We start from the raw sequence: 14,984 nt of genomic DNA on the forward strand, positions 1-14,984 counted from the left end.
AGATCAAGAAATAAGAAAAGACAACTGGAAATTATTTGTGTATGCAACAACAGTGGCAAGAATTCTACTAGCATAAGCTTCGAAGAAGAAAGAACAGAGGCAAGAGAAACTCATGGAATATGCAGAATTAGCAAAATTAACAGATAAATTACATGAAAGGGACAACCAAGACTTTAAAAGAGAATGGGAACCATTTACAATATATATGAAGAGACAACATGAAGAGTTGGACTCATTGGCAGGGTTTGAATAAACATTCACAAATGTATATAATAAAAAATAGATGTAAAGGTATTAGGAATTAATTGGGGAAATAATACGCAGGCTGAATAAATTGAATGTAAAACAAAGTGGAAGTATGAGGGAAGCAGGAAAAAACAGAAGATATTTCATAAAGGATGTATATATTGAAAAACCAATAAAAGCTATTTAAAACAAAGAACAAAACAAAAAGACTTATTCATTTAAAATTGCTCCCCACCCAGTCGCTCATCACCACAATGAGCCAAATCTGATTAGTTGCACTGATCAGCACACAAACGAGTTTACTAATGTCTCGGAACATCAGTCAAATATTAATGCCATGACATCACCCAGTTTACTATGTGATCTGTGACTCAGTGGGATCTCGCCCGTACGGTTAAATTCAGGAAGGAGGAGGCGGTGGCAGAGGCAGCACAGAGGGCAAACAATTGCACCAAACGATATATAAGGAGAATTTTAATTGTTGCATTTTTGCACCACCCTTCCTCCCAAAGGGAGCCGGGACAGCGTAAACACAACCCAGAGTAACAAAATAAAACGTTTACACACTCGTATATTTTTTAAAAAGTGCAATAAAGCAATGACACATCCCGGGAAGCGAGAGATAAAAGGAACAATTGCACAATTCTTTTTAGAAAGGGTCCGCTAAATTGCAAGTTTTGACTGGGAAATTGAAGCTTCTGAACACAGTCATACCTCGGGTTGCAAACGTGATCCGTGCGCAGAGCTGTCAACCATCCCCTTTTATGGCGGGAAATTACCTTATTCCAGCGCCGTTTCCCGCTGCTATCCCGTATCGTTAGATATCCCGTAGACTGTCCCCGGGACAGGTGAGGCTGCTGATCCCTTATTTTCAAATCTGAAAGTTGACAGCTATGTCCGTGTGGGGAGCACATTTGCAACCTGCAGCCTGCAGCGCGCGCATGCGCGTGACACGCTTCTGCTCATGTGCGTGACATCAGTTTGTGTTCCTGCGCATGCACGAGCACTAAAACCTAGAAGTACAGTGGTACCTCTGGCTGCGAACAGGATCCGTTCCGGAATGCAACCCGCGCATGCGCGTGATGTTATTTTGCGGGTCTGCACATGAAACCCAGAAGTAACCCTTTCCGCTCTGGAAGAATGGCAGACAAAGGTGATTGACTTTATGGGACTGGCAGAGATGACCGGCAGAATCCGCGACCAGGGGAAAAAGACAGTGGAAGAAGACTGGAAGAAATTTAAAATGTATCTCAAAAATTGTTGTAAAATTGAGGAGGGTTAGATGTCAAGGGATAAGAAGTAGAGAATTACAGCTGTAACTAATAAATTAAGGAAAACCTAATGAAAGGGAATTAAATGGATAAATGGATTGACGGGTTGCTAAAAAATTGTAAAATAAGGATGCAGTGAAAGGGAGGTATGGGGAAGTCGGATGAAAGAAGGTATATGAAAATAAGATTGTGAAATTATACATGTTTGTTTTTGTTTTAGTTTGTCTTTATTATGTGTTGTGCTTGTCTTTTTTGTATGTGTTTAAAAAATTGAATAAAAAAAAAATATTTTAAAAAAAGAAGTAACCCTTTCCGGTTCTTCCAGGTTGCCGCGGGATGCAACCTGAAAAGATGGAACCCGCAGTACAGTGGTACCTCAGGTTACATACGCTTCAGGTTACATATGCTTCAGGTTACAGGCTCCGCTAACGCAGAAATAGTGCTTCAGGTTAAGAACTTTGCTTCAGGATGAGAAGAGAAATCGTGCTCTGGCGGCGTGGCGGCAGCAGGAGGCCTCATTAGCTAAAGTGGTGCTTCAGGTTAAGAACAGTTTCAGGTTAAGAACGGACCTCCGGAACGAATTAAGTACTTAACCCGAGGTACCACTGTATAGGGTGCCAAACTGTATAGGGTGCCAAAAACAATACAGTGGTACCTCGGGTTACATACGCTTCAGGTTACATACGCTTTAGGTTACAGACTCCGCCAACCCAGAAATAGTACCTCAGGTTAAGAACTTTGCTTCAGGATGAGAACAGAAATCATGTGGTGACAGCGGGAGGCCCCATTAGCTAAAGTGGTGCTTCAGGTTAAGAACAATTTCAGGTTAAGAACGGACCTCCGAAACGAATTAAGTACTTAAACCGAGGTACCACTGTACTGCGATGTTTAGCTGGTAATGTATCATGATGCTGAAAACCAGATATCGCCCAGGCCTACTGTGTTGTTTGGGGTTTGCATTCTCTCTAGGGACACTGGTTATTCATAGCATGGGGTGGTTATTCATAGACACTGATGTGAGCCAGCCAAGAAGTGCGTTTTATCAGCTCAGGGCTGGTTTGCAAGCTGCACCCTTTCCTATCGACGGATGACCTGGCCCTGTGAGTTACAACCTAATCGCATCCAGATTAGACGACAGCAACACGTTCTGCGTGGGGTTGCTTTTAAAAGGTGTCCGGAAACTTCGACTGCCATGAATTGCCTCTGTGCTCCACCCAAGCGAACGTTCTTCCGCAAGAATCCCAACAGCGTCAAAGCGGTTCACCAGAAATTTGTGGGGCTCCTCCGCTGAAGAACCACAGCCTACATTCTGCCTGCTCTTGTCTGAGATAATATATTTATTCTCGGGAGCAGAAGATTACCTCAGGGCATGAAGACAGGGGCAGGGAACTGAATGACAAAGGGGATGAAATTTTACAATGCTTGGAGGTTTTTAGCTCAAGGGGGAAAGACAAGGACAGTGGTACCTTGGTTCTCAAACTTAATCCGTTTTGGAAATCTGTTCCAAAACCAAAGCGTTCCAAAACCAAGGCACGCTTTCCTCTAGAAAGTAATGCAAAACGTATTGATCCATTCCAGACTTTGAAAAACAACCCCTAAAACTGCAATTTAACATGAATTTTACTATCTAACGAGACCACTGGTCCATAACATGAAAGCAATAAACAATGTACTGCAGCCACACAATCAAATCAGTAGCTGAACTGGGCTCCACACAGTCACAAGAACAAAACGAAAAGAGCCGTAAAAACAAAAACGCAAAATAAATAGCAAAAATAGACAGACCTCAGCGTAACACTCAAATCAGAAGCGTGGCACTCAAAACGGAAGCGTAACACTCAAAATGGAGCATGTTCGGCTTCTGAAAAAAGTTCGCAAACCGGAACACTTACTTCTAGGTTTGCAGTGTTTGGGTTCCAAGTTGTTTGAGTACCAAGGTGTTTGAGAACCAAGGTAGCACTGTGCAGTAAAGGGGACCAGAGGCTTATAAAATTATGCACAGAGTGGAGAAAATCTGGGGGTCATCTAATGAAGCAGAAGGACAAAAGGAAAGACCTATTCGCACAGCATATTCGATCACATTCTGGCAAATTCTGGTTGCGCAATTAAAGTTGATTGCGCAAGAAACCCACTTCCCCAGAATATCTGAATTTTTTTGTGATATGGAAAGTGATGGGGAAACTATACAAAATGTGGGATAATACTTGCTTTGATGCAACCTTGTCTAGCCTCCCCGCAAACAAATCAGAGTGAATAAGCAACATCATCTCATTTCCCTGAGTCATAAAGGTAAAGGGACCCCTGACCATTAGGTCCAGTCGTGACCGACTCTGGGGTTGCGGCCCTCATCTCGCTTTATTGGCCGAGGGAGCCGGCGTACAGCTTCCGGGTCATGTGGCCAGCAGGACTAAGCCGCTTCTGGCGAACCAGAGCAGCGCACAGAAATGCCGTTTACCTTCCCGCTGGAGCGGTACCTATTTATCTACTTGCACTTTGACGTGCTTTCGAACTGCTAGGTTGGCAGGAGCAGGGACCGAGCAACAGGAGCTCACCCCGTTGCGGGGATTCGAACCGCCGACCTTCTGAACGGCAAATCCTAGGCTTTGTGGTTTAACCCACAGTGCCAGTCGCGTCCCCCACTGAGTCATAGTCCCACTATATTCTGCCTTGGTCAGAGCACACCTGGAATATTGTGTCCAGTTCTGGACGCCACAATTTAAGAAGGATGTTGAGAAGCTGCAAGGTGTGCAGAGGAGGGCGACTAAGATGATCTTTTGGCAGGCTTCCTCAACTTCAGCCCTCCAGATGTTTTGAGACTACAATTCCCATCATCCCTGACCACTGGTCCTTTTGACAGGCTTCCTCAACTTCAGCCCTCCAGATGTTTTGAGATTACAATTCCCATCATCCCTGACCACTGGTCCTGCTAGCTAGGGATCATAAATTGTAGGCCAAAAACATCTGGAGGGCTGAGGTTGAGGAAGCCTGCCTTATGAGGAACGGTTGAAGCCTGGAAAAGAGGAGACTGGGAGGAGATATGATAACCATCTTCTAATATCTGAAGATGGAGCAAGATTGTTCTATCCTGCTTCGGAGAGCAGGACTTGAACCCAATAGCAGCAGCAAGAATAGGTCATGCTAAAAAATGGAAAGAAAAAGCTGTCCCAACAGTTGTATAAATTGACAGAGTTTGCAGAATGAGCGAATATGACAGCCAAAATAAGGAACTGGGATGAGAGGCAAACAAGGAGCGAATGGGAATATTTTGGAGAATACTTAAAAAGAGAGGATATTAAAACCAATCTGCAAGTAGGGATAATCTCTTGAGCAACAATTAACAAAACGAAGGAACTGAGGGGAAGGAAACAGGGTAGAAAAATTAACGGATATTCAGCAAACTAAGGTCGCCTAGAAAGTCAAGGAGTGAGAGGCAGGGAAGTCGGTATAGAAACAATGTACGACGAAAGATGTATGATGTGGAAAATGTAAAGTGGAAAACGCATTTTAAAAAATTACAGCGAGAGAGAAAGATACAATCCATCGTTTTATTGTGTGTAGCCAAAGGCCTTTGCAACGAACAGCAGAGGGCAAGAGAAACCACACAACAGAACCTATAAAAGTATACAGGATAAAAAATTTACAGGATAAAGTTTTAAACTTAGAAAGCATTAGCATAGCCAGAACGGAGCTTTTCAGCTGCCAGAGCAAATTTGACGACCGGGTGCATAATTTGTGGATCTTTATCAGCTAAGAATTTGACAGTCACTCCATGGGGGGGAATCGACCAGAGATCCAGTTAAGAACAGGCGATAAAGAATTTTCTCTGGGCACTGCATATATGGGAGAGAGAAAGATGTGAAAAATCAAATGGGCACAACCAAGGAAAGCAACGTATAAGTCCATTTTAGTGTCCTGTTCAGAAGCCTATGCACACAGGTCTTGGGAACACTTGGGGTTCAGTCTGAGCCCACCCAGTTTCCCAAACGTATGCAATATGGGTGCTTTAGGACGTGGGCACGATTTGCCCCCAATTCAGGGCACAGAACGGTCTTCAGGTCTGCGCTTGGACTGAGTGACCTTCAGGCTTGGACCGAGTGACCTTCAGGCTAGTTTCTAGACTGGCCGTTTGCTGAAAACAAGGGCTAACATTCCGCGGTAATCTTTGTCGGCAAACATGGCGAGATGGGGCCATAACACACCGCCAGGCCCCTTCTCTATTTACAGCAAAAATCCAGACCAGAGATAAGGATGAAAATAAAGCCTAGAGATTATTGTCTTTGCCTAGTTCCCCTTTTCTCCATCGCCCCCACAAAGACCCCCCACCAAACTGCCGCTTGGATAACATGAACATCTCTGGTTTGGAGAGCATCCGACCACTCAGCGGCTTTTTAAAGGGGTCTGCTTTAAATTAGGAACTTCTTTGGTTTTCAAAATATCCGTAAGCTGCATTTCCATACAAAAATAATAATAACAAGACTAGGAGATTCCAGCTAAATATTGGGAATAATTTTCTGATGGTAAGAGCTGTTCAACAGCGGAGGTGGTGGCAAGCAGGTCCTGTGGTGCAATAGATAGTGCATTGGACTTCTAGGTTGGGTGAAGTCATTCAAAGTTTGTGGGTTCGAGTCCCACCAGAGTCACGTTTTGTTGGGCTTCCTTTAACAAACAACAACAATAATTTATTTATACCCCACCCATCTGGCTGGGTTTTCCCAGCCACTCTGGGCGGCTTCCAACTGAATATTAAAAACAATACAGCATCAGACATTAAAAACTTCCCTAAACAGTGCCGCCTTCAGATGCCTTTTAAAAGTAAAATAGTTGTTTATTCCCTTGACATCTGCTGGGAGGGAATTCCACAGGGCAGGCGCCACCACCAAGAAGGCCCTCTGCCTGGTTCCCTGTAACTTGGCTTCTCACAGGGAGGGAACCGCCAGAAGGCCCTCGGAGCTGGACCTCAGTGTCCGGGCTGAACGATAGGGGTGGAGACGCTCCTTCAGATATACTGGACTGAGGCCGTTTAGGGCTTTAAAAGTCAGCGCCAACACTTTGAATTGTGCTCGAAAACGTACTGGGAGCCAATGAAGATCTTTCAGGACCGGTGTTATGTGGTCTTGGTGGCCACTCCCAGTCACCACTCTAGCTGCCGCATTCTGGGTTAGTTGTAGTTTCCGGGTCACCTTCAAAGGTAGCCCCACATAGAGCGCATTGCAGTAGTCCAAGCGGGAGATAACCAGAGCATGCACCACTCTGGCGAGACAGTCTGCGGGCAGGTAGGGTCTCATCCTGCGTACCAGATGGAGCCAGTAGACAGCTGCCCTGGACACAGAATTGACCTGCGCCTCCATGGACAACTTTAAAAGAAGCAGGTTTTTAAGCAGAGGCTGGATGCCGTGGATGCTTTTGCTGAGATTCCTGCATTGCGGGGTCAGACTGGATGACCCTTGTGGATCCCTTACAATGCTAAGATTCTATGATTGCTGCGATACTGTCAATAGCACAAATAATCACGACAGCCCAGTGCAAAGAACATTAGGAGGGGCCCTAATTCAGCAGCCCAAGTCGTTTTGTTGCTGTTAAGACAGCTGGAAGTTGGAAACCTTTGCCAGATCTATTGCAGATCACCCAGAGATCTGTCAGTAGATCCCACTCTGCCAACCCCCGATCTCTACCTGATTCCTGTCTGCCGGGCTGGCACAACTCTGCGAAAGGGTGTCAAATTTTGCAAGTGACTATCGGGGGGGGGGGGGAATGGAAAAATATTTTTACAGTGAATTAGGTATCTGCGAGTCCTTCTTATCAGATTTTTCACCTTGGCTGCTGCTGTCAAGTTGTTGTTGTTGTTGTTTAGTTGTGTCCGACTCTTTGTGACCCCCTGGACCAGAGCACGCCAGGCACTCCTGTCTTCCACTGCCTCCCACAGTTTGGTCAAACTCATGTTCGTAGCTTCGAGAACACTGTCCCACCATCTCATTCTCTGTTGTCCCCTTCTCCTTGTGCCCTCCATCTTTCCCAACATCAGGGTCTTTTCCAGGGAGTCTTCTCTTCTCATGAGGTGGCCAAAGTCTTGGAGCCTCAGCTTCAGGATCTGTCCTTCCAGGGAGCACTCAGGGCTGGTTTCCTTCAGAATGGAGAGGTTTGATCTTCTTGCAGTCCATGGGACTCTCAAGAGTCTCCTCCAGCACCATAATTCAAAAGGATCCATTCTTTGGCAATCAGCCTTCTTTATGGTCCAGCTCTCACTTCCATACATCACTACTGGGAAAACCAGAGCTTGAACTATACGGACCTTTGTCGGCAAGGTGATGTCTCTGCCTGGACCCAAACAAGGGACTCACTGGTTCACAGCTACACTCCACTAACTTGGCCAAGTCACACATTGATGGGAGCCACAGTCTATCTGGAGGCCAGACCAGGATGGCGAAGGCTGAAACAGAGGGCACACAACAACAACAGCACCATTGCCACATCCAGCTAACCGTTGTGCAAACCGCAGCCAATTGCCGGGTTTGAGCGCTGCCATGCAACTTTAGCAAGAGGTGCAGGGCGGACATCTTGACTAAGAAATGCATCCCCTTCTTCCTCCCGGCTCCGAGGCTGCCGAAAGGCTCTCGGCAGAGTTTGGGGGCGAGAAATGAAGTCATCGCGAAACCACTTCCTGGCAAACACGTTCCCTTGAAAGCCAGCGGGTGGAATCTCCTTCCAAGTTAAAAGGCGCCTGTAGAGGTCAGGGCTGTCGCCGTGCCCCTTTTAGAGTGCGAAAAATTAAAGACCCCCTCAAAACCCAATACAGTGGATGCTCGGGTTGCAAACACGATCCGTGAGGGATGCACGTTCGCAACCTGCAACAGCGCATGCGTGGGTTGTGATTCAGTGCTTCTGCAAATGCGCAAAGCGCAATTTAGCGCTTCTGTGCATGTGTGACCCCCAAAACCCAGAAGTAACCCATTCTGGAGTACTTCCGGCATAGCTGTCAACTTTTCCCTTTTCTTGCGAGGAATCCTATTCGGAATAAAGGAATGTCCCTTAAAAAAAGGGAAACGTTGACAGCTATGACTTCCGGGTTTCGGCGGGTCCATAACCCGAAAAAACACAACCTGAAGCGTCTGTAAGCCAAGGTATGACTGTGCTGCAGTGAAGGCAAAGGGAGAGGGTATCCCCTTTGCATGAAGATGCTCTGTCTGGAGTTCATTCCAAGGAGGGAATGGGAAGCTCCCTGGCCAGCTGCTGCCAGCCAGTGTAGACAAAACTGAGTTGGGTGGGCGAGTGGTCTGTTATAAGGCAGCTTGCTTCCGGTGATCCTAAGCTGACACAAAGACCTCCTTTGAACTGTCTTGCTAGGTGCAGCAATAGCTCGGTCGGCAGAGCACAAGACTCTCAATCTCAGGGATGCGGGTTCGAATCCCGGATTGGACAAAATATTCCCGCATTGTATGGGGTTGGACTAAATGACCCTCAGCTCCCTCTTCCAAGTCTATGGTTCTATCAGATCTTGAAGGCAAGCCCCAACTGCTGACTGCACTCCTGAGATCCAGAGGGAAGGTTGACTACAAGGGCAGCAGCTCAATAGCGGCCCCTGCAGGGGGAGGAGGAACGAAGGAAGAACAACCGCCACCATCTGCCCAGATGAGAACGGGCTCCTGTGCCCACCATTCATGGCTGGCTGCTGTGCCACACTAGTATATAAAGGGTTTGCCACAATCAAGTCATTTCCTGATACTTCCCTCCCAGCCTTGGCACCCACAAAAGCTCACAGGGGGCAGAAGAGGCGGGCGGTTGGTTCAAAAATCTGCATCAACTTCCCCATCAATTTCCACATTCTCAATTTACCGCTTCTTTCTCTGCCTTGAGTCGGGGCTCCCAAGTCTCCCGGTTCCCAAACGTATTTTTCGCTCCATAGGGCGCACCAGACCATAGGGTGCACCTAGTGGGTTTTTTTTGGGGGGGGGGATAAAGAAAAAATAATTATCCCGCTGGCTGTCTTGCCTTCTTCTTTAGCCACATGCAACCTCTCCAGCCGGCAGAGGCTGCGCGCGGCTTTGGCAGAAACCAAGACAGCCAGAGGGACGGATCCCACTCGCTGTCTTTACTTCCTTTTTAGCCGCAGGGCTGGGGAAGCCCGAGCTTCCCCCGACCCCAGCTCCCAGAACAGGTCCGGGAGCGGCGGCAAGGTTGCGTGCAGCCTTGCCGCCACACCCGGAGTTTGCGGGGCTGGGGTGCGCTCCAAAGGTTTGCGGATACCTACCTGTGCTCCCCGGGCTGCAATCCGAAGGCTTGCGGATAGCTGCCTGAAGCCTGGAGAGCGAGGGGGGTCGGTGCGCACCGACCCCTCTCGCTCTCCAGGCTTCAGCGAAAGCCTGCATTCACCCCATAGGACGCACACACATTTCCCCTTCATTTTTGGAGGGGAAAAAGCACGTCCTATAGAGTGAAAAATACGGTACACCTCAGTAGGATTGCCTACGATCAACTGATCATCCCAGCCAAACTGAAGATTTCCCCTTCCCTCACACAAACCGGGCTGCAAACATTCAGGCAGCTCTATTCTCAGAGCCGCTGGAAGGTTTTGTGGCGTACGCCAGCTCAGAGGCTTCCCACCCAGAAGTGCAATGCGAGAGAGGTTGCCAATCGCGAACTGGACAAGGCCCAGCACAAGGAAGAAGGTTTGAGAGAAACACGCAGAGCTCAGGGGCAGGTCACACGCTTGGCATGCCGAACGTCCCTGAAGAGAAGCAGCCAAGAATAAAAACATCCACCGAAAGTCTAAGAACCTTCAGGGGAAGGAAGCCTCAATGTCAGCCAATTACCCATCATATCCAACGTCCACTGAAAAACCGGGTGTTAATAGGAATCAGGACTCGAACCGTGGATTTTAGACACACATCCCTGAGCATGTGCAAAGTGCCTTCCGTGCGGATGACTCTCTTAACGCAGGCAATCAAGCAGTTTCGCAATGCAGGCTAAGCACACAAGGCGGGCCAGTTCTAACCCAACACCACTGACCAGGCTTTGCAGATTAAACGGTTTATATAAATACCTTCGATATATACGTCATCAAAGATGGAAGGGAGTCCCCCCAAGGTCATCTAGTCCAACCCACTGCAACGCGGGAATAGGTAGCTGACCAAACCTGCAACCTTGGCGTTACCAGCAGCACTCTCTACCCAACACGGCTCAGAAACACAAGCTGAAAAATCAACCGGATGCCAAAGACATGAGAGGGGTTATTTCCCAGGCAAGGGTCCTTTGGGACTCCTTGCAACATCCCGACGCAGCCGGGTCGCTTGGGAGAGAGCGGAGAGCAGGCTGGAGTCAGCTGAGACAGGTGGCTTCAGTGGCCGCTGCCGTAAAGCGGACTTTGGCGGAGGTTTTTACCTGGCTGGGCACGGCCGGGAGGTTTGGCAAACCCGCCGAGGACTCCATCGCCAGCTGGAGGAGGGAGGAGGGACAGCTAGGAAAATAAAAGCAGTCGAAAATCCATGCAGGCGGCAGGTTTCAGGTTGGTGCGAGCTCTCAGAGGTCAGATGGCGAAGGAGGTTGAGAGAGCGACGAAAACAAGAAAGCAGCTTTGACAGAGCAACACTTCTTGTGTAAAAGGAAACGTCAAGTCACTATAACCGACAAGACTTCCTGCAAACAAACCACCGCAAAAAGAAACACACACACCACAACCTTGTCTCTTGAGAAAAAGAAACCGTGCCAAACAGAAAAAAAGTCTCCTCCGCTCACACAATTTCTGGTAGCTAAATACACACACAAACGCACACATGTGCACTCCAAAAAATTTACACTCGCAGGTTGGTTCGCACATTACTTTATTGCGGATGTGAGTTGCATGCAGGGACCAAGCTGGTTTTGAGAATTCGATTCCCTGGGTCTATCGACAGGTGGGACTGAGGAAGTGTTTGAACATCTGAGCTGGAGACCAGCGCACTGTTTAGGAATCGTAGGTACTGAGATCCCAAAGGAGCAGAAAAGACTTTTTAATGTACATGACGACAGCCGCACGGATGCTAGTAGCCCAGAGATGGAAAGAAGATAAAGTCCCTACTAAATGGCAAACTAAGCTGGTTGTACTGTGCCGAAATGGCAAAACTGACCCTAAAGCTCAGGAACCAAGAAGACCAGAACTTTAATAAAGAATGGGGGAAATTTACAATTTACTTGTAAGAAGATGAAAACATTAGCAGGATTGCAGTAACACTTGTAACATGGAAAATAAGATGGATAAAAATGGAGAGATACAAAACTTGGATGGTGAAATAATATGCAGTTGAAAGGGTTGATAATAGGACCCACTTTTTCTGGGATTTGATGAGTGAGAAGGACAGGGGGAGTCTATAGCATATGTGCCGCCGGGGTGCAAAAATCCGCCCAGCGCCCCCAAATTGTTGAGTCTGACAAGCGCCACCGTTGTGGATGACAAGCGCCACCTCTGGCTCGGCGCATCTTTGGTAAATAAACGCACAAAGTCGATAGATTTCAGTAATACCTAGGTATATATGTACAGTGGTACCTCAAGTTACATACGCTTCAGGTTACAGACTCCGCTAACCCAGAAATAGTACCTCAGGTTAAGAACTTTGCTTTAGGATGAGAACAGAAATTGTGCTCCGGCGGCGCAGCGGCAGCAGGAGGCTCCCATTAGCTAAAGTGGTGCTTCAGGTTAAGAACAGTTTCAGGTTAAGAACGGACCTCCGGAACGAATTAAGTACTTAACCCGAGGTACCACTGTATTTTGTTTTTCTAGTTTGATAAAAATGATTTATTATTAGATAGTAAAAGCCTCCCCAGAGCAGCAGCCCAAAGGCCCATCAAAAGGAAATAACTGAAATCCTCCCTGAGGATGTTTTGCAATTCCCCTTCTCCCTCAATTCCCTGCCCTCTTGCAAGAAATTGGGCAAGAGATTGGGCAAGCAGTGATTAAACAACCTCGCTGCTCGCAAGGGGAAGGAGGGGAGCAGCCAGGTCGTAGCTTGCCTGCACCTTGCAAAAGGAAATCCACATATAAACACACACCCTTTTTTTCCTTTTACAATGTCATCCTCCAAGCAGGTGGGAAGGTTGAGGGTGAAGACGAAAGCACAGCACTGGCTTTCTCACATATTTGATATAAGAGACACACAGCCTTTTCGCCGTGCAAACAACCTCCCCAAAACCTTTAAAGCCCTAAACGGCCTCGGTTCAGTATATCTGAAGGAGCGTCTCCACCTCCATCATTCTGCCCGGACACTGAGGTCCAGCTCTGAGGGCCTTCTGGTGGTTCCCTCCCTGCGAGAAGCCAAGTTATAGGGAACCAGGCAGAGGGCCTTTTCGGTGGTGGCGCCCGCCCTGTGGAACACCCTCTCATCAGATGTCAAGGAGATAAATAACTTTTAGAAGACATCTGAAGGCAGCCCTGTTTAGGGAAGCTTTTAATGTTTGATGTATTTTAATATTTTGTTGGAAGCCGCTCAGAGTGGCTGGGGAAGCCCAGCCAGATGGGCAGGGTAATAATAATAATAATAATAATAATAATAATAATAATAATAATAATGTCATCCATTGCATGAGAATTTGCTTCATCGCAGTGTTAGAAACTGCCAGAAAGGTTTCTGGAGGGTCTTACCTAAAATCAGCAGAAAAAACAAGCCTTTACCCCTCAGTCGTATAATCGAAAAGAGGTGACACGAAAGGAAAATGAGGACGAGGAGGAGGAGGGAAGAGGAAAACGAGCAATTGCTAATTATGCAAATGATGCAGTTAGAAACTCAGATATATAAGCTCCTTAATTGGCTCCTTAAACCTAGCTTACAGCTTAAACGGAATGTCTAGTTCAGGGATTTAAAAAGCAATTATTTCTAAGTTGTGTCTCTTCGTTTCCCAATTTGATCCTTTTACATGGTTTTGCATGTACTGTGTTTTTTCATGCATTGTGACTTGCAGTTATTTTTATTGACAATAGTTTTGTAATTACGTACTTGTTGCAATTGTGAAAGGTGAATTTATGTTTAATTATTATCTGGAATTTTGAGAGTTTACTGAACATCGCTTCACTTGACAGAAGTCGTTCCCTTTTCAAAACTATGTTTTGTTATAACTTTCTGTATCGGATCAGATTATTATAAGCCATGAGTTCTCTGTTGTATGCTTTGCTGCCGTAAACCGCCTTGCTTAGAGCAATATCGAAAGGCAGTATACAAACTGAAAGTGAAATGAAATTTTGGGGCAAGCCAGCTTTAAAGTATCATTTTTCAAAGGGCAGATTGACTGTGACTGATCATCAGTTAAACATCTGGCTAGTTCAGATTTGATACAAGAGACACACAAACTTTTTGCCGTGCAAACAATGCGGGTGACGCTATGGGTTAAACCACAGAGCCTAGGGCTTGCTGATCAGAAGGTCGGCAGTTCGAATCCCCGCGACGGGGTGAGCTCCCGTTGCTCGGTCCCTGCTCCTGCCAACCTGGCAGTTTGAAAGCACACCAGTGCAAGTAGATAAATAGGTACCACTCCGGCAGGAAGGTAAATGGCGTTTCCGTGCGCTGCTCTGGTTCGCCAGAAGTGGCTTCGTCATGCTGGCCACATGACCCGGAAGCTGTATGCCGGCTCCCTCAGCCAATAAAGCAAGATGAGCGCAGCAACCCCAGAGTCGGTCAGGACTGGACCTAATGGTCAGGGGTCCATTTACCATTTACAGTGGTGCCTCGCAAGACGAAATTAATTCGTTCCGTGAGTTTTTTCTTCTTGCGAGTTTTTTGTCTTGCGAAGCACGGTTTCCCATAGGAATGCATTGAAAATCAATTAATGCGTTCCTATGGAAACCGCTTGCCGGGCTGGCGGTGCGGAGAAGGGCTTTTCTCCCCACCGCAAGTCTTCAGGACAGGTCCGGGAACAGAGGGGAAGGTGCGTTGCCATCCGAACAGCCATCCGAAGGCTGGCACGGGGAGAAGGACTCTCCGCCCCACCGCTAGCCTTCGGAGGAGGTCTGAGGACAGTGGGAAAGACACGCTGCGCTTCCCCGCTGTCCCCGGAGATTTCCCTATGGGCTTTCGTCTTGCAAAGGAAGCCCATAGGGAAATTCGTCTGGCGAAGCACCTCAAAAAAACGGAAAACTTTTTCTTCTTGCGGGTTTTTCGTCTTGCGAGGCATTCGTCTTGCGAGGTACCACTGTACTAGTTCAGATTGCTAACATGAGCTCGGTTCAGAACTTTGAGAACCGAAAGAAGAAAAGTCCCTTGATCCAGGGACAGTTTAAGTATCTACTGGCCTATTCTGACCTCTTTTTCTAAATAGTGACAGGACCGTTCATAATGTAGGGATATTCTGCAGGGCAGTTAAGCAAAGACAAGCGACAACAATTAACGATAACGTTGTTTGCTGCAGGGGGTTGGACTAGATGACCCACATGGTCCCTTTCCATCCCTGAAATTCTGATTCTATTATCCCGGTTCAGCTTTAAAAGCTGCGCTAAGGATATGGAACTGG

At 47.1% G+C, this 14,984-nt stretch overlaps 1 protein-coding gene across 1 annotated transcript in view; it reads right to left on the reverse strand.

Moving 5' to 3' along the window:
• Positions 1 to 14,984, reverse strand: part of NBEAL2 (neurobeachin like 2) — a 216,620-nt gene that overhangs the window by 132,707 nt on the left and 68,929 nt on the right. The gene's annotated exons all lie outside the window — the stretch shown is intronic.

The sequence above is a fragment of the Podarcis gaigeae genome, assembly GCF_964106915.1.
Source record: "Podarcis gaigeae genome assembly, chromosome: 12".
In the NCBI taxonomy this organism is placed as follows: Eukaryota; Metazoa; Chordata; class Lepidosauria; order Squamata; family Lacertidae; genus Podarcis; species Podarcis gaigeae.